The sequence below is a fragment of the Propithecus coquereli genome, unplaced genomic scaffold (assembly GCF_000956105.1).
Source record: "Propithecus coquereli isolate 6110/MARCELLA unplaced genomic scaffold, Pcoq_1.0 Scaffold180, whole genome shotgun sequence".
In the NCBI taxonomy this organism is placed as follows: Eukaryota; Metazoa; Chordata; class Mammalia; order Primates; family Indriidae; genus Propithecus; species Propithecus coquereli.
In genome coordinates this window covers 375,517-393,609 of record NW_012142746.1, presented here as the reverse complement: position 1 = coordinate 393,609, position 18,093 = coordinate 375,517, and the positions used below count along the sequence as shown (strand labels likewise).

The 18,093-nt window shown below is 40.9% G+C and overlaps 1 protein-coding gene across 1 annotated transcript in view; it reads left to right on the top strand.

Moving 5' to 3' along the window:
• The first annotated feature begins 460 nt into the window (after positions 1-460).
• Positions 461-18,093, top strand: part of CHD9 (chromodomain helicase DNA binding protein 9) — a 220,698-nt gene continuing 203,065 nt past the window's right edge. The window contains exon 1 of the mRNA XM_012642605.1: positions 461-569. The gene's annotated coding sequence lies outside the window, so the exon portion shown is untranslated. The remainder of the gene's footprint in view (positions 570-18,093) is intronic.

Genomic DNA, 18,093 nt, shown 5'->3' with positions numbered 1-18,093 from the left:
TCCTTGGCAGCTTTAATAGAGCGATTTTTCTAGCAATCTACATTGGTGTCCAGGCCCAGCACACCCCATTACATATGCAAAACGTCTGACATTGGTGCTACAGGCTCTTAACCCCTAGCTGTTATTCTTATTTCCAAACTAGGGTGCACTAGATAAATGCAGAAATCAGGAACCATCGCTCCTAGTCAAATGTCTGTGGCTCAGTTCTCAGAGCCCGGCCGAACGAGTAATTATAGCTTCCCTCCATGGTGTACAGGGCAGGAGGCTGATTTAATAAAGGAAGCCTGCTGTCTGTCTCCAGTCCGGCTCTGACTCATGGAACTAGGGAGTCCCAGAAGCGCTACCCGCAGAGGGTGGTGAGCAGCCAGGGGTGGGAGGCGAGGTGGCCGGCTAGCAAGGCCGGGCCGAGAGCCCCAGAACGAGGAAACTCCCTGCTTGGCCAGGAGGAACCTGCAGCTGGAGCCAGAGGAAGTGAGGCTCAGACAGAGCAGCTGCCGTTCCAGCAACAGCAGCAACTGCCGCACCCTTGAAAGGAGGCCTCTGCCGTGTGGACGCGCACGATAAAATGGGTTAGTAGTTTTCGTATTCAGAATTAATTGGGGGGAGCGATCGAATTGCCTCTAATAGGGATGGCTGCCTTTGTGTGATGTACCAGTGTCTTTGCTTTCTTTTAGGGGGCCTGGGTCGACGAGGTCTGGAGTGATGAGCATTCTTTTAACTTGCTTTCTCACTTTGGCAGGGAGGCCGCTAATTAGGTCTCCACAACCACAGAGACAGTTTGAGCTGGGAGTGGTTTCAGCCGCATGGAGGGTGACAGCCCGCTCTGAAGTGGATTTGGATTCCACGGTAGAGAGGTCACCAGAGGTCATTTTATCTCTCCTGTCTCTAGCAGCTTCTCCTTCCTGCCCTGACAACCAGCCAGCCAGAGGCAACTTGACCTTCTCCTGCACGCCCTGCAGGGCAGGAGATTCCGGCTCCGCCCCTTCCCTTCCCTTCCCTTCCCGCTGAGTCACACACCTCGCGGTCAGGTGATCCTCCCCTGGGCCCTTCCGAGAGCACCTTGACCTATATTCCGCACTCTCCGTGCCTGCAGATTCTAATCGTCCGGAGAGGAGGCCCGCCTAGCCGGCGGGCGTGGTGCCCTGGCAGCCCCGGGCCGCAGGCGAGGCGTCCCGGGAGGGGGTGCTCCCGCTCCGAGCACGACCCGAGGGGCCTGGCCATGCAAAGTTGGGAGTCTGGGAGTCTGGAGCTGCGTGCCGGGCGGTGGTGCGTTGACTCAGCTGGGAATGCCGGCAGCCCCTGGGAGCCGCGTGCTTCCTCCCCTCCCTCTGTGGGCGCGGGCAGCTCCCTGCCAGCCCCTGACTGTGCAGACTGCTGGCGGTGGAGTGGTGGAGGGCAGATGTCGCTGTGGCTGGGTGATCTTGCTGCCCGCGGGAAGGGGAGAGGTGAGGAACTCTGCCAGTAATGGGATAAACCTAGATGACTCATTCGGAGAATGTGAGCCGAGGAAAACTTCCCCCCACCACAGGGAACAAATTCCCATCTCCAAATTATCCACAAAATGGCCTCTACTTATTTTGTCTATGGGTTCTTTGTGCAGTTGCTGCCTGTGCAGGCTTTGTGTCCCCTGAATGTGAGGATGACGGGGTGCTATGGGAAAGCGGATTGAAAGAGAAGTGTTCAGAGTCCAACTTGAAGCCTCATCCTCGGGTGTCCAGCCTGTAAAAAGCTGTATTAACCTGTGAAAAGCTATAGTAACTGAAGATCACAGTTTCTTTTGCATTAGAAAGGGCTCTGAATTTAGAGTCATTCTTTATAGCCTGGCTTTACCAGTTAGTAGCTCTGTGACCTTGGCAACTCACTATAGGCCTCAGTCTCCAATCTGTAATATGGGGATTTTAATAAAACCATGCTACTACTACTACATCAGATGGTGCGAACATGAAATCAGATGATATGCATAAAATATATAATTATGCATAACTATGTAACATTTTCTCAAAGTGGCTAAATCACTGCCCCATTCTCATTTGAGATTATTTTATTTGTTCAATGTACTCATAGAAGAGCCTACCTCTGGGTGTGTTTACAAGTATAAATAGAAAACTGTAGCCTCTGGCTACATGATTTACCACCTCTAAGGAGCAGCCCCACATAGCTTGTTTACACATTACCCACAGGTTTGGTGTACATCGTTTTGTTCTTTTATATCAAGAAAAGCAGTGAGTTTATCATGATGTAGACAAAAGTATGATAAACACACAATTTTTTAATCAGGATGTAAACTTATGAAGTTACTGCCTGGTACACAGAGGGTGCGAAATGGTAGACCAGGTGGAAATTAGATAAATGGAGAGAAATAAGAAGGGAAGAAGGAAAGAAATTGGGCAACTATATGAGCAGAGCTGGATTTACCAGGAAGCTAATTATGCTTCAACTTCAGGGCCTTTCACTTGCGTGTGTGCCTGTCAAGGCCTTGTGCCTAATTTTTAATTCATAATTATGTATTCTTTTCCTAAAGAGAGTCCCCAGTACGTATACACTTTAGGCCCCACCAAACCTGGATCTGCCCCTTTACAGGTGTCTTTGAGAGACTTTACCCTTTGTTCTTGTTTAAGATTCTTCTTTTTAAGAAACAAGATACAACTCTTGTCACCCAGGCTGGAGTGCAGTGGCCCAATCATAGCTGACTGTAACCTCGACCTCCTGGGTTAAAGAGATCCTCTCATCTCAGCCTCCCAAGTAGCTGGGAGTACAGGTGTGAGCCACTGTGCCAAGGCCCTTGTTTGAGATTCTTAAGCACAAATGAAAATGCAAGTAGGTGGGGACTGTAGTATTTCCATGTAGTCTCCACCATGAACTCAGAGATCCACATGTAGGCCAGGCAAGAACAACAACGTGAGGAATGGGGGTATAGAAAGCGGGTCGAGCAGAATTACTGGGCCAATTCCAGTTGACTTCCGTAATTCACTCGAGTACTTCCAGGGCTCTTAAGTTGCCAGAAGTTTTGAATCTGGGCCATGCTGGTTGCACTGCATAGGGCAATGGAGAAACAATGGCTTGTAATCTGGGACTCTGTTACTAGTCCTGACTGGTCTTCACTAGCGCTCTTTCACTAACTAGTTGTGTGGCCTTGGTGGAGTAACTTAACCTCTTTGGGCTTCAGTTTCTCTACAAATGTGATAGGTGATTTCAGAGCCCCTTGTTTAAGCTTCATGAGGGTAGGGATCAAAACTGCCCTGTTTATACCCATTGTTGAATACAATATCTAATTATAATCATTATTATAGTAACAGCAAATTTTTTCAAAGTGCTTATAGACGAGAAAACTGAAGTTCAGAGCTTTTACATAAACTCCCAGGGTCACCCATCTAGTAAGTGGCAGAACCACAACTAAAGCCCAAGTGGTCTAGCTCCAGAGTCCCTCTTCTTAACCATGACACTCCATGCTATACCCACAATGAATATGGTTTTAATGAATAGATTTTATTTATTTATTTATTTCGAGATAGGGTCTCACTCTGTCGCCCCGGGCTAGATTGTGGTGGCATCATCATAGCTCACTGCAACCTCAAATTACTGGGCTAGGCTCAAGGGATCCTCCTGCCCCAGCCTCTGGAGCAGCTGGAACTACAGGCACGTGCCACCACGCCTGGCTGATTTTTCTAGTTTTTGTAGAGATGGGGACTCGCTGTGTTGCTCAGGCAGGTGTTGAACTCCTGGCCTCAAGTGATCCTCCCATCTCAGCCTCCCAAAGTGCTGGGATTACAAACATGAGCCAATGCACCCAGCCAATGGATTTTATTTTTAGAACAGTTTTAGATTTACAAAAAAATTGAGCAGTTTTAGATTTACAAAAAAATTGAGCAGATAGTATAGAGAGTTTGATGAACGAGCAGATCAATGAATGGAGTGTCACTTGATTGAGACTGTGATTCATTACCCAAGGTACACGGAAAGGGAACTCATCCTTGTGAATTCTCTATGTGCAAAGCACTTTACTTCATTAAGTGCATTACTTCTCTTAATTTTCATAGCCGTCTTGTTAAATAGGTAGCGTTAACCCCATTGTGCAGTGACATCCACCAGCTGAGGGCGTAGGGCTAGAAAGTTCTGATCTGTCTGATTCTAAAGATCACATTTGCTCCTCTGATTGACAGCTTCATAATTATCATCAAAAGGTATTTTTTCTTGTATATACCTAACATTGGTCTTTAGTGCCTTATAGTTTTCAAAATGCTTTTGTATCCTTATTATCTTTTGGTCATCACAACAGCCCAGGAAGGTGGGTGAGACAGCTATTGTAATTCCATTTCATAGAGGAGGCTCCTCAGGCTGAAAAAATTAACACATATGACAAGGGTCGAGGTAGCATCAGGACTGAAACACAGATAGGTTGACTTCCTACTCCATGTCCCTCCCTTCTCACCAAAGCACCCCTCTGTTATAAACTATCTCATTGCGCAGGATTCTTGCTGGGCCTGCGCAGAGGAAATACCTTGTTTGCTATGAGTCCTCAAGGGACCCAGAGGTTGACCAGGGAAATTTTCCCAAAATTTAACCTTTGACTGAATTTAACTTCTTTCCTAAATGTTTGGAGGAAAAGAGTGAACTTTGACACTTCTTTCCTCCATGTATTTAACCAACAAAGAGTTGGCCATTTTCAGTTAGAGAAGGTCGTGTCTGATTTTGATGGCACAGTCAGAAATTGCATTTCCAATGTTGAAAACTCATTTCATGATGGCAGCAAAGAAGGGATTTCCACTCTGCCCTTGGCTGTCAGGCCAATGGAAGCATACCGCTGAAGCAAGCAAATTATCTTGGGCACTTCTTCCTTGACAGACCCTAGCTGGAAGCACCCAACTCATCATCCTAGAGTAGAGGTTCTTTTTAAAATTATTATAATTAATTAATCTTTGTATTTTGAAAAAACTTCAAACCTACAGAAATGGTTCAAGAAAGTTACAATGAACTCCCTTCTCTATACCTCCTAGATTAAGAAGGATTTAATTGTTAAAATCTCATTTCATATAATTTTATTTTTCTTTAAAATATCAATTTTATTTGTTTTAAGTAGGAATTACATTTGTTTGGTTCAAAAATCAGAAGGATACACAGTGAGATGTCTCCCCCAAACCCTGTCCATCATTGTCCAGTGCCTTTTCTAGAAGAAGCCAATAATTTCAGTTTCTTATGTACCCTTTCAGAGATATTTCATATGTATATAAGGAATGTGTGTACGTACATATGTATACAAGGAATATGTGTGAATTCTTGTTTTACCTTTTTTTTTTATGGTAGTATACTCTCATTCCACAAGTTGATTTTCTCATTTGAAATCATTCTAATTCATTTCACAGTTTTTAAAGTGATTTTATTGTGTTCTGTGTATGAATGTTACATAATCTGGTTAACCAGTTCCCTAAGGTGATCACTTACGTTGTTCCAAACTTTTGCCAATACTAATAGTACTGCAATGGATAACCTTGTATGTATGTTATTCTATAGGAGGGCTTGCCGCTTTTAATAGAAACTGGAATCAAAGTTCTACTATAAGACTATGTCCAGAAGTTTCATAAGTTTGGGTTCTTAGAAGGAGGGTCATTCCTTGTCTCCAAACTCCTTTGATCTGGGGATTAGTAACCTAATCTTGAATGCTCTCGGTCTTAAACTTTCACTGGTGATATCTCTCTCTGGTCACAACAGTGATAAGAACTTTTTTGAATAGATTATTTTCTTGTGCTAAAATGGTCTGTTTCTCATTATTCTCCTGTGCTTCATCTCTGTTCGGCATGTTGGTCAGTTTGTGCAACACAAATCGCATCTGCGTTGCCATCATGAATCTGAAATGGTCTGGGATGCATCCATCAATTTGTGTTCTGACCTTGGTGCCAGGTTAGACTACTTGAACCAGAAGTTCAGGTTTCATGATGTTTGTATTTGGGAAATGAACCAAAGTTTTCTAAGTGTGCTGTTTAGGGAATCCAAAGAAGCATAGTAAAAAGACATAAACACCAACAAAAAAACCATAAACAGGTATTTTCCAAAGGACAGCTGGAAGGCAGTGCTGGAGAATTAGGTAGCCAGGAACATCTCTGTTTCTTTTTCAAATTAGGTCTTATTACATGTGTTTACTAGGACACATTCCAGATCAAAAAACTGAACCCCATCATTGTTAGCTCAGAGGAAAAGAAGAAAGGTTCATAATCTAATTAAAGGTGCGCGCACGCACACACACACACACACACACACACTCACACACCCCACACCATACATACAGTATGTTTATGATGCAACATTTTGAAAGAAAAAACAAAAGGTCTTCCCATTCAGCATCCTGCTTCCCAAATGGCCTACCCTACATCTATACTAGATTTTAAAAAAGAAGGAGGGAGGAGGAGGAGGAGGAGGATGAAGTAAAGGAGGAGAAGGAAGACGAGAAAGGGGGCTATATCTCATCTTCGAAATATTTAGGGAAGGAAATGTATATGTTTGTTGCAACACACACAACTTTCCATATACACAAAGGAAAGATGGCATCCAAACTTCTGAGCTCCTTTCCAGCTTTAAAATATGTAGTCGCCCTCCAGAAGTTCTACTTTGCGTCTGACTGTTAACTATTGAAATCATTGTCAGCTTGTTACCTGGAAACCTTTACTGAGTAGCTCCTGTGGGCCAGGTGCTGTAACAGCACTGAGGACCTAGCAGTGAACAAACAGAAATCCTCATCCCTCAGAGCTCCTTTTCTAGTAGAGGGAGAGAGATAGTAAACAAAAAAATAAATAAAACATAGTATGTCATGTGGTGCTAAGTGATAGGGAGAAAAATAAAGCAGGGAATACAATAGACTGTGTGGGGTAGAGGGAGGAGGGCCTCTTTTAGGAAAGGCCTCATTGAGCAAGTAGCATTTGAATTAAGTGCTGAAGTGGAGGTGATAAAGTGGAAGCCCTTCAGGTCAAGTAATAAACCTCCTCTGTGGTCTAATTTGAGGGTAAGGCTCATTTTATCTCCAAAATGTTCTTTGCACCACCTAACCCTGCTCTCTAAAATTCTATTATTAGCAATACACACTTTTAGGTAAAAATGCTAAAATAAAAATAGATATCCACAATTAAAACCTCTGCGTGAATTTGTTCATCTAATACTTTGGTAAGTTTTAATTAGGGAGGAGAGTAAGGTAAGGAGAGAGGGTGTATGTGGAAATAGCCAATCTTGGGAAGTGCAGGGAGGAAGGAGGGGAGAGGAGAGCCTCGATTGCCCCTGCTGGACTGAGCTGCCCCTTAGGGATTTTCCTGTCTCTCAGGCCATGTCCACGTCGCCCAGTCCTGAGGACGATCGTGGGCTCTCGGCCCGCTCTAGTGCTGAGTGAGCGCGCTGGGATGCGGGGCGCAGGCTGCCAAGGCACCTCCTTGGGGGCTGGGAGTGTTTGGAGTTGTGCCCCAGGAAAGCAGTTCTGGGGCTTACAGTCCTACTAGCCTATGGTTAATTTAACAGCCCTCAGAAAAATAAACAGTTCAGGAAACGCTGAAAGTTCCCTTCTTAACACGTTGACTATCACACTAGAAAAAAACATTTTTTCCCTGGGGCCACAGTGTTCTATTGCAAAAATAGAATAAACGCTTCGGAAACAAAACAATCCTTTCTAATTTAATGAAAAATTTCGTTTTTATTGTTTTCTGTGTGTGAGTTATATGCAGCGCGATCCACATTTTTAGAATTAAATTGTCAATATTAATTGTAAAGGTAAGAACATCAACAAGTAAGATTTTCACGAACCAACTGCAGGGTTTTGCTTCATGAGGCCCCGTGAAGCAAACACAGATGCGATTTGTGTTGTACAGACTGCCCCAATCTTAACTGACAAGAAGGTCCCTGAATTTAAATAGTCCCTTTCAAGGTCTGGAATTCTTCAAAACTAGTGAGTTAAATAGAACTCACATGGCAATTAATGTGTTAATCAATGCGGGAAAGCAGTATTATTTATAATGGCAGTTATCTCATCTTTTGAAATTAGCTAGGATTACTTTTGTTCCTACAAGTTCAATTCTCAAAAATGCTTCTTGGACATAAGCTTTAGACCATGGGTCACAAATTCAGTTGCCTATAGGGACCAGACAGTAATGGATACAAATAGGTATAAAGCTATAGGGACTAGTGGGGACTAATAAACTGAAGAGGGCATGCCTCTCTACTCAGCTTCTGAGATTGCTATCAATTGGGTATGGTAGTTCAATGTTTTAGAATTTCTCACTTTTCAACAGAAGCTGGAAATCCAAATTTTTAGGTAAAATATTCTGATTTTTAAATCAGTGACTAATTCAAGGTAGTTAAATACACACTGTGAAGACCAATTTATGATCTCTGACGTAAACAGATAATTTTGGTGCAGCATGGAGGATGATAAGAAGGTAGGCAAAGGAAGGACATCTGATCAACCTGACAGTTCGAATAGGTAAATTTTTTAGATAGTTGACCTTTACCAAATTGACCCCTTTACCAAAGTCCTGCTTCACCTATTTAACCAATAGGTTATTTTGCAGAAACAAGTAATGTCTGAGTAGTCCTGGTGGAGTGGAAGAAAATGCTGAACTGAGAAGTCATAGGCCTGGATCCTAGTGTTGGTTCTCCCACAGACTTACTGTGCAACCTCGGATACATCCCTAGCCCTTCCAGCTTTAATTTTCTCATCTGCAGAACAAGGGGGCTGGACTTCAGGGTTTTCAAAATGGGCCCCTCCAGGCTCAGGAAATCTTCAGAGATGCCTGCTAGAACTGACGAAGTTTGGGGGATCCCAGGGCTTGCAGGAGGGCAGCTTAGCCTTTGTTCTTTTTTCTCTTTGAGGCTTCTGCTTTTCTGTTTTACATCTTGCGCTTCTGCCAAAGAAAAATTTTTTTAAATCTTTTTGAAGAAAAAGTTTACTTGCTTGCAAAAAAAATTTGAAAATCTTTGGATCAGTTGATCGCCTCTAGTGTAATTTGTAATTAGCCCACGATTGCAGACTCCATGAAGGCTGCAGCTAATCTGAATGTTAAGTTTTTCCTCCATTTGCCTAATGCTGCTTGTCTGCTTATAGTTGCCACTAGCTCCAACCCCAGGCACGAATCAAATGAACAAGTAGAAATATTAAGGGAAGATTCTGACACATGACCTAGTTCAATAACTTGTTCGGGGGGATTTTCTTTCTTTGTTGTGGTGAACAGATATGTTCTTATTTCTGGTTATTATATTGCAGCCAGGTGCGGTGTCTCACGCCTGTAGTCCCAGCTATTCGGGAGGCTGAGGCAGGAGGATCGCTTGAGCCCAGGAGTCAGGTTGCTGTGAGCCAGGCTGACGCCACTACACTCTAGCCAGGGCAACAGAGCGAGACTGTGTCTCAAAAAAACAAAAAACAAACAAAAACAAAACAGAAAAAAACATTGCTCATAGATAGTGTAGTCATATTTGCTATTAAAAAGCTTTTCTGTTTCATATGGTTTGATACAATATATCAATATTTCATAGTGATCTGCAACTTGCAGGTGCTCCGCCACTACCTGAAGGAGTCTAACAATTATTCAGCTGGCTTTATTTTTGTCGTTGTCTTACTAATAAATAAGGAAATTAAGTCTAGGTGGGGTTAAAGACTTGCCGTGACCACACAGGATTCCAGCATATTCTCAACCAGACAACCTCTAAGGTTGCTTCTAAATGTGAGAAGTCAGGCGGCAGCAGGTCTCCTGTTTAAGCTGTCCCAGGATCACCTGCAAAACTGCTTTCAACCTTCAACTTTCCAGATCCTCTTATCTACTGAAAATGCCTGAATGGAAGCTTGTTAACACACAACTGTTCAAGTTTTTGGCCCCAATCTTAACTGCTAAGAAGGTCCCTGAATTTAAATAGTCCCTTCCAAGGTCTGGATTTCTTCAGTGGAAATGAAAGAACGTTATATCTGGGGGTGGAAACAGATTTTGGGCAATGAATAAGTGGATTTTTAAATGTTATTCCTGCACTTGGCTGAGTTGAGTCTCTCCTGCTGCAAAGGAAATTGCTTTCCCTGTTTGTTAATCTACCTACTGTTCTAAGTCTAATGGGTCAGTTTCCCTAGTAGCGGGTATATGCTGAAAGTATGTCACAAAGCAAGTATTGGTTGTGGACCATTCTTTTTGCTTAGCACTTTCCTGGGCACATAGTGTATCCTAGATCAATACTTCTAATTATTGTGAACACTGGAATTTTTCTTCCTTCCTTCTTCTTCTTTTTTTGCTTAAAGTTCACCCATAAGACAGAAGACCAGTAATTTTCATTTGCACACTATAGTATTTTCAGAGAATGCTTGTGAACATTATCTATAAGAAAAAACAACAACGTGAGGCAGGCAGCATAGGTGTTAATGACTCTCATTTCACAGGCAAGAAAAATTGCTGATCATTCATTTATTTGGTCAGTGGTTGAGCATGGACTACAACTCATATATTTACACTTTCATTTTATTTTTATTTATTTATTCAGAGACAGAGTCTCACTCTGTTGCCCAGACTAGAGTGCCATGGCGTCAACCTAGCTCACAGCAACCTCCAACTCCTGGGCTCAAGGGATCCTCCTGCCTCAGCCTCCTGGGTAGCTGGGGCTATAGGCATGCACCACCACACCTGACTAATTTTTTCTATGTTTGGTAGGATAGGGTCTCACTCTTGCTCAGGCTGGTCTCAAACTCCTGACCTCAAGTGATCCTCCTGCCTCGGCCTCCCAGAGTGCTAGGATTACAGGCGTGAGCCACCGCACCTGGCCTATATTTCCACTTTTAATCCTGTGTCTTCGTTTTACTAGAGTCATTTGGCTTTTCTAAGTGGAGGAGGACAGTAGGTTCCAGTTGACTTCCAGCATGGCCATAGTTTTTGTTAACATTTCTGATTTTGGGAGAAATGGTTTATTAATTACATTGCATTAGTTTATTAAAATATCAATAACCATTGGTTTTTCTTAAAAAAAAAAAAAAAGTAGAAGTCCCAGTTATAAGTAAGGCCTTAAAGTTTAGAGTTTGCCATAACAAAAAATATGAACTAATATTTCTGAACCCACCACTGCTTGGTCTCTATTTCTTCCAGGGAAGAGGATGGAATTTGGCCACTTCTCTATTCTATGAACATTATTTTTTATTTGCTTCTTAACTCAAGAACTTGATTGGTTGGTTGATTGATTACCTCCCTCTCATTTCTACAGCTAAAGGAAGAGATTTCTTGATGAATTTCTTTCAAGAAGGAAGAGAGAAGTGTGCTGGAACTTTCTTTTCCCCTTTAGTTTGAAAATTTCGGGACAAGTACTAACAGATGAACCTAGGGTACCTGAATGTCTTTTCTCTTTCCTGAGAGGTTAATTTTTCATCTGGTTTGTGCCTTACGCTACCCCTTTGTGATAACGAGGCAGCTATTTTTAGAAGCCAAGAGAGTGGTCTGAAGAACACTTTGGGGTGCCCTTGACCTGGGTGACACAGGAAGGACTCACCCAGAGGATAAGAACTTGACAGTCAGGTAATTATTCAGTTTTGTGTCACTTACAGCAGTACTTTTCTATGTTGGTTGCACAAGTAATTACACAAAAAGCTTTTAAAACCTACTGATGCTGAGATCCATCACCTCTAGGTCTGGACAGGGTCTGAGCAAAGATAATTTTTAAGTTTCCAGAAGATTCTAATATGCAGCCAGGTTTGAGAACCTCTGGTACACATTTCCAGTGTCTTGTTCAAAACCAAGTGGGAGAATTCCAAATGGCTGCCGTTTTTTCTGCCACAGCAATAGGGGTATGTTGGGTGAGCAGTCCATTCAGTGTAAAACACACATTTATTGAGTACCTGTATTCTAGGTGTTGGGAATACTGTGGGGAACAAGTCTCAACCTGTTCATGCCTCAAGATACTTTCTTTTTAGTGGATGGAGACAAAAAAATAAATATATAAACAGGACTATGATAAGAATTGAGAAGGAAATAAACTGGGTAATGAGGAGTCAAGGAAGATCCCTAATATGAGGAGCCATTTTTGCAAGACCTGTAGGAGGAGGAGGAGGAGGGGCAGCTGCACTACAGCCAATGATAAGGCCGAGGGAATAGGAGGTGACAAGGTCCTGAGACAAGGAGGGTGGTGTGTTTGAGGAACAGACTCCAGCTGCTTCTAGTTATCTAGAAAGAGGAGTGGCAGATAGCAAGTGCCAGCCTGACATTTCTTGCAGTTTACACAAATCACTCAGTTATGTTCTTGCCAAATGATACACACACTGCGAAGGAAGCGCAAAGAGAAGCATCCTCCAGGAGCCAGGGAAATGCGTGCTGGACAAAGGGCTCCACTTGATTAGCCAAAAATTGCTAACTGTGAGAAAAAGGTTAGGCAGTCCTACATGACAGAGACAAACAATGAAAAGGGAAAAATTCAGTTATATATTTGATATGCAGAGGATTTGGCCTAATCCCTTAGTCTTTTATCCTGTTGTTAACTGTTACCTGAATGCAGGTTATTAGTGTAGCAGAACTATAGAATACAGACTATTAGTATGGTAGAACTGGCCCCAGACATTTTAGTTCTCTGATATACTATGTTTGAGGCCTTTATGCAACCAAACTTTCTGGAAGATGGAAAGTTTCTCAATCATCTATAATGTTGGAGAAATCAAATATGTGCTTATATGAGACCTAAATATTTCTGTGGATTTCATGTTTTAAGAAAGCTCCCTTCCTTGTTTCCACACAAGACTTTTGCTTGAATTGTACAAGGCCATTATCTAATTGTAACGAGAGAAAAAGGATATACTGATTTATTTTCAGCAAAACTTTCTAAGATCCTACTGCTCTTAAGTTAAATTTTTTTCAGTCATATAACCTGGAATTAATTTTCATGGTTCACATGTTGTTGCTCATCCTCCATAAAACTATGGAATTCGGTGCAAAGAAAGCAACTATAATTAATATGTATCCTCAATCAAAATGTCCAAGAATTCCAATAATCTCCAAATGCTTTTACATGAGAGATGATAATGATGTCCTCATAAAATAGGAGTACCTTAAAACATGACCTTTTTTTTTTTTTTTTTTTGAGACAGAGTCTAACTCTGTTGCCCGGGCTAGCGTGCCGTGACATCAGCCTAGCTCACAACAACCTCAAACTCCTGGGCTCAAGTGATCCTCCTGCCTCAGCCTCCCAGGTAGCTGGGACTACAGGCACACACCACCGTGCCCGGCCAATTTTTTCTATTTTTAGTTGTTTGGCTAATTTCTTTCTATTTGTAGTAGAGACGGGGTCTTGCTCTTGCTCAGGTTGGTCTCGAACTCCTGAGCTCAGGCAATCCTCCCACCTTAGCCTCCCAGAGTGCTAGGATTACAGGCGTGAGCCACCGCGCCCGGCTAAAACATGAACTTAATAAAAAAGATAAGCCCACCTTCCCCCCAAAACCAAAGGGACCCAGGGTAATGTGGAGGTGATGAATATGTTTATTACCTAGATTGTGGTGATGGTAATAATACAAATGTGTAGATATGTCCAAACTCACCAAATGGTATACATTAATTATGCACAGTTTTCTGCATATCCGTTATCCCTCAATAAAGCTGGGGGAGAAAGATATAATTTTAAAATTATTTATAATAATACATATTTTTGTACATTGGTAAGAAAAAACTCACCCTGTTATAAAAAATATATATGACTGATAATTGTTAGAGGAAAGGATTTGTTTTATTCCTAACAATAATATATGAGTTTTGTAAGCTCTTCCCAAGACCCGAGTAAAGGTATAAAACCCAGCCAATGGGATCACAGAAAGATGGTGACCAAATTATAATCATGGCTATAACAAATGAGGAAAAATGAGTCAAGAAATATTCAGGGAACTCTGATGCCATTTCCTCTTTTTTTGAAGCTTAAACAAGACAAGATGGATTTAAATTACACCAGGATGGGTTTCTTCTTCTGGAAATGTGATGCCTGTAATACCTGTAAAACAAACCAATTGATTAGAAAACTACATTTTTACAGTTTCCATCAGTCCATAGGCAAAATGGTGTAGATCAGTGGTCCCCAACCCCTATGTGAGGACTGGTACCTGTCCGTGGCCTAACAGGTGGTGAGAGTGAGCAAAGCTTCCTCTCTATTTACAGCCACTCCCCATTGCTCACATCACCGCCTGAGCTCTGCCTCCTGTCAGATCAGCAGCGACATTAGATTCTCATAGCAACGCGAACCCTACTGTAAACTGCACATGCGAACGGGTTCTTGGTTGCCTTATGAGAATCTAATGCCTGATGATCTGAGGTGGAGCTGAGGCACTGTCTTAGTGCTAGGGAGCGGCTGCAAATACAGATTATCATTAGCAGAGAGGTTTGACTGCCCAATAAATGTAATACACTTAAATCATCCCGAAACCACCCCGCCACCCAACTCCTGTCTGTGGAAAAATTATCTTCCGTGAAACTGGTCCCTGGTGCCAAAAAGGTTGGGGAAACCACTGATATAGATCATACATGCTTTTTAAAGCACACCAATTACAGTACCTTTCAATGAAGGTCGTGTTACCAAAATCAATAAAAATAATCAGTGGGTATTTATTTATTTCAGAAAATAATTTGCCAGGAGGCCAAAGGACCGTGTCTGTCTTGTTCCTTGTTGTATTCTCAGCACCTAGCATTGTACCTGACACGTCACAGATACTCTGTAAACACTTGTCGAATGAATTCACTTTTTTAATAGCAGCCATATTTCATGCATTTGATCTCTCCAAACTTGATTTAGATGCAACTTCTCCAGGAGTGCTTATATTACCCAAAGAGAAGCAGATGCTCAAAGAGAGAGGAATGAGATGCTCAGGGATGTGTTATCTAGGAAAACAGCAAAGCTTCTTTTTCCTGCAGACCTTTTAAGATTAGGACAAGCAGCTGTTTATAAAAGCAGACAGTGTAAGATTTGAACTGTCAAGTATGATCATGCTTTGAAGTGTATTCCTGGCTAAAAGCAGGGGATAAACGAGATAAAACTTGGAGACTCTAAAATCTGTACCTGATTAAATGGGCCTAGGAATAAGAGGCTGAAGAACAGCTCCCTGGCTAAACATATCCTTAGGATGTTGTTATTGTCAGCAGCCTCCGGATTTGAAAACAGTGCTGGGCATACTTTTAAATGATCTTTGAGGTGCTTTAAACTACAGCTGAAATTCTAGCTAGCCCTCACTTCTGTTTGCTTAAAAGAAGATCCTGAAAAAGAAGTCTAAAGAACTTTCTGGAGATGTCCTTCACTCCTGTTCTATGAAGAACCTGTATTCTTCACTGGGTTAAGGAAGTTTCACAACTCCCAGGGGCTACTGTGAAGTTAGTTTTTACTCACTTCTGAATCAACTGAAGTTTTTTTCAGATTCTTTTCCTAGACTGGAAAAGTATTTGAGCGCTTCAAGCTACTATTCATTACTGACGAGAGATGAAAATCATGTTATATTCTATAATATAATGAGGTATAAAACATTTAAGTTATGAACCTACATAAAATATGTAAAAGATTTAAAAAGCATTCTTTAGACTGGGCATGGTGGCTCACACCTGTAATCTCAGCACTTTGGGAGCCTGAGATGGGAGGATTACCTGAGCCCAGGAGTTTGAAACCAGCCGGGGCAACATAGCAAGACCCTGTCTCTCAAAAAAAAAAAAAAAATTAGCTGGTTGTGGTGGCACGTGCCTGTAGTCCTAGCTACTCAGGAGGCTGAAGCAGGAGGATTGCTTGGGCCCAGGAGGTTGAGGATACAATGAGCTATGATCATGCCACTGCACTCCAGCCTGGGTGACAGAGTGAGACCCTGTCTCTATAAAAATTAAAAAGTGAAACAAAACAAATAAAAAGCATACTTTAATGTTTATAAGTACTTATCATTGGTCTGCGAAAGAACATTTTCTTTAGTGCATCAGTCTGTGAAAGAATGTCAGTAAAGATGAGTGAGAAGCTATTTTATACACACACATTTATTCAATATTTATATATTTATTATTCATAATTTATTATTTATATGGGAATAATAGTCCATTCTTCTGTAGTCAACACAGCACCTACTTTAGTACATATACATGGTGTAGATGTTTAAATATATGTAGATTAAGTAAATTATAACAAAGTCACAAAATCAATGAGCTCGATATGAGAAATGAATGTGCCACTACAACAATCTTCAGATTTAAAAAAAACATTTATTATTTAACTAATTTTATGAATGTAATTCTAATATATTCTTTTGTCTCAACATACGTTCATGTAGATATATATGGATTTAATGCATACAATACTGTAACAGTTGGAATTTGCTGGCTGCAAATCACATTTTTTAATAGCTTTATTGAGATGGTATTTACTTACCACAAAATTCACACTTCAGTGGTTTCTAGTATATTCAGAGTTGTACAAGCATTACCACAATCTAATTTTAAAACAATTTCATCACCCTCAAAAGAAGCCCTGTACCTATTAGCAATCACTCTCCATTCTTCGTCCCCTTTCCCCCAGTCCAGCCCTAGGCATCCACTAATTTACTTCCTGTCTCTATATATTTGTGTATTCTGGACATTTCATATAAATAGAATTATACAGTCAAGCCTCTGGATCTGGCTTTTATCACTTAGCATTATGTTTTCAAAGTTCCTCCATGTATAGCATATATCAGTACTGAATTTTTTTATGGGTGAATAATATTCCGTTGTGTGGATATACCACTTTTATTTAGCCATTCATCAGTTGATGGACATTTGGGTTGTTTCCACTTTCGAGCTATTATGAATAATGCTGCTATGAATATTTGTGTGCAAGTTTTTGTATGGACATACGTTTTCATTTCTCTTGAGTTTCTGGGTCATATGGTAACTATGTTTAACTTTTTGAAGAACTGCTTTCCAAAAGGACTGCATCATTTTACATTCCCACCAGCAATGTACAAGTGTTCTAATTTCTCCACATCTTTAGCAACATTTGTTTTTGTCTGTCTTTTTCATTATAGCCATCCTAATGGGTGTGAAGTAGTATCTCCTTGTGGTTTTGAATTTGCATTTCTCTAGCAACTAATGTGTGGAGCACCTTTTCATGTATATGTTGGCTATTTGTATATTTTCTTTGGAGAAATGTCTATTCAAATACTTTGGCCACTTTTTAATTGGATTATTTATCTTTTTATTGTTGAGTTGTAAGAGCTCTTTATATATTCTGCATACTAAACCCTTATCAGATATAGATAATCCCTGACTCACCACGGTTCAATTTACGATTTTTGACGTAAGTACAAAAGTGGTGCCAAAGTGGTACCCATTCAGTAGAAACTGCTTTGAATCTTGATCTTTTCCCAGGTTAGTAATATGTGGTGGATACGCTCTCGTGATGCCTCAGCTCCCAGTTAGCCCTGTGATCATGAGGGTAAACAGTCCATACTCTATGTTGTGGTGTGTTGCCTGTGTTGCCATAATTTTCCCCAACTGTAGGCTAATGTAAGTGTTCTGAAAACATTTAAGGTAGGCTAAGCTAAACTATGATGTTCAGTAGGTTTGGTATATTAAATATATTTCCAGCTTAATGGTATTTTTCAACTCGCAATAGGTTTATTGGGATGTAACTTCATCATAAGTCAAGGAGCATCTGTATATCATTTGCAAATATTTTCTCAGTGTTTTGTCTTTGTTTTCACTTTCTTAATGGTGTCCTTTGGAGCACAAAGGGTTTCCTATTTTGATGAAATTCAATTTATCAATTTTTCTTTTCATTTCTTTTAAAGTTTTAAAATTTGACGAAGTCTAATTTATCTATATTTTCTTTTGTCACTTATGCTTTTGGTGTCGTCTATTAGAAATCATTGCCTAATCCAAGATTCTGAAGGTTTACTCCTATGTTTTCTTCTTAGAGTTCTATAATTTTTACATCTTATATGTAGTAGTACGATCCCATTTGATTTATTGTTTGGGTAGTGTGAGTTAGGGGTCCAACTTCATTTTCCAGTATGTGTATATCCAGTTGTCTCAGTACCACTTGTTTGTTTAAAAGACTATTTTTTTCCCAATTTAAATGTCTTGGCACCCTTGTCAAAAATCAATTGACTATAAATGTGAGGGTTTATTT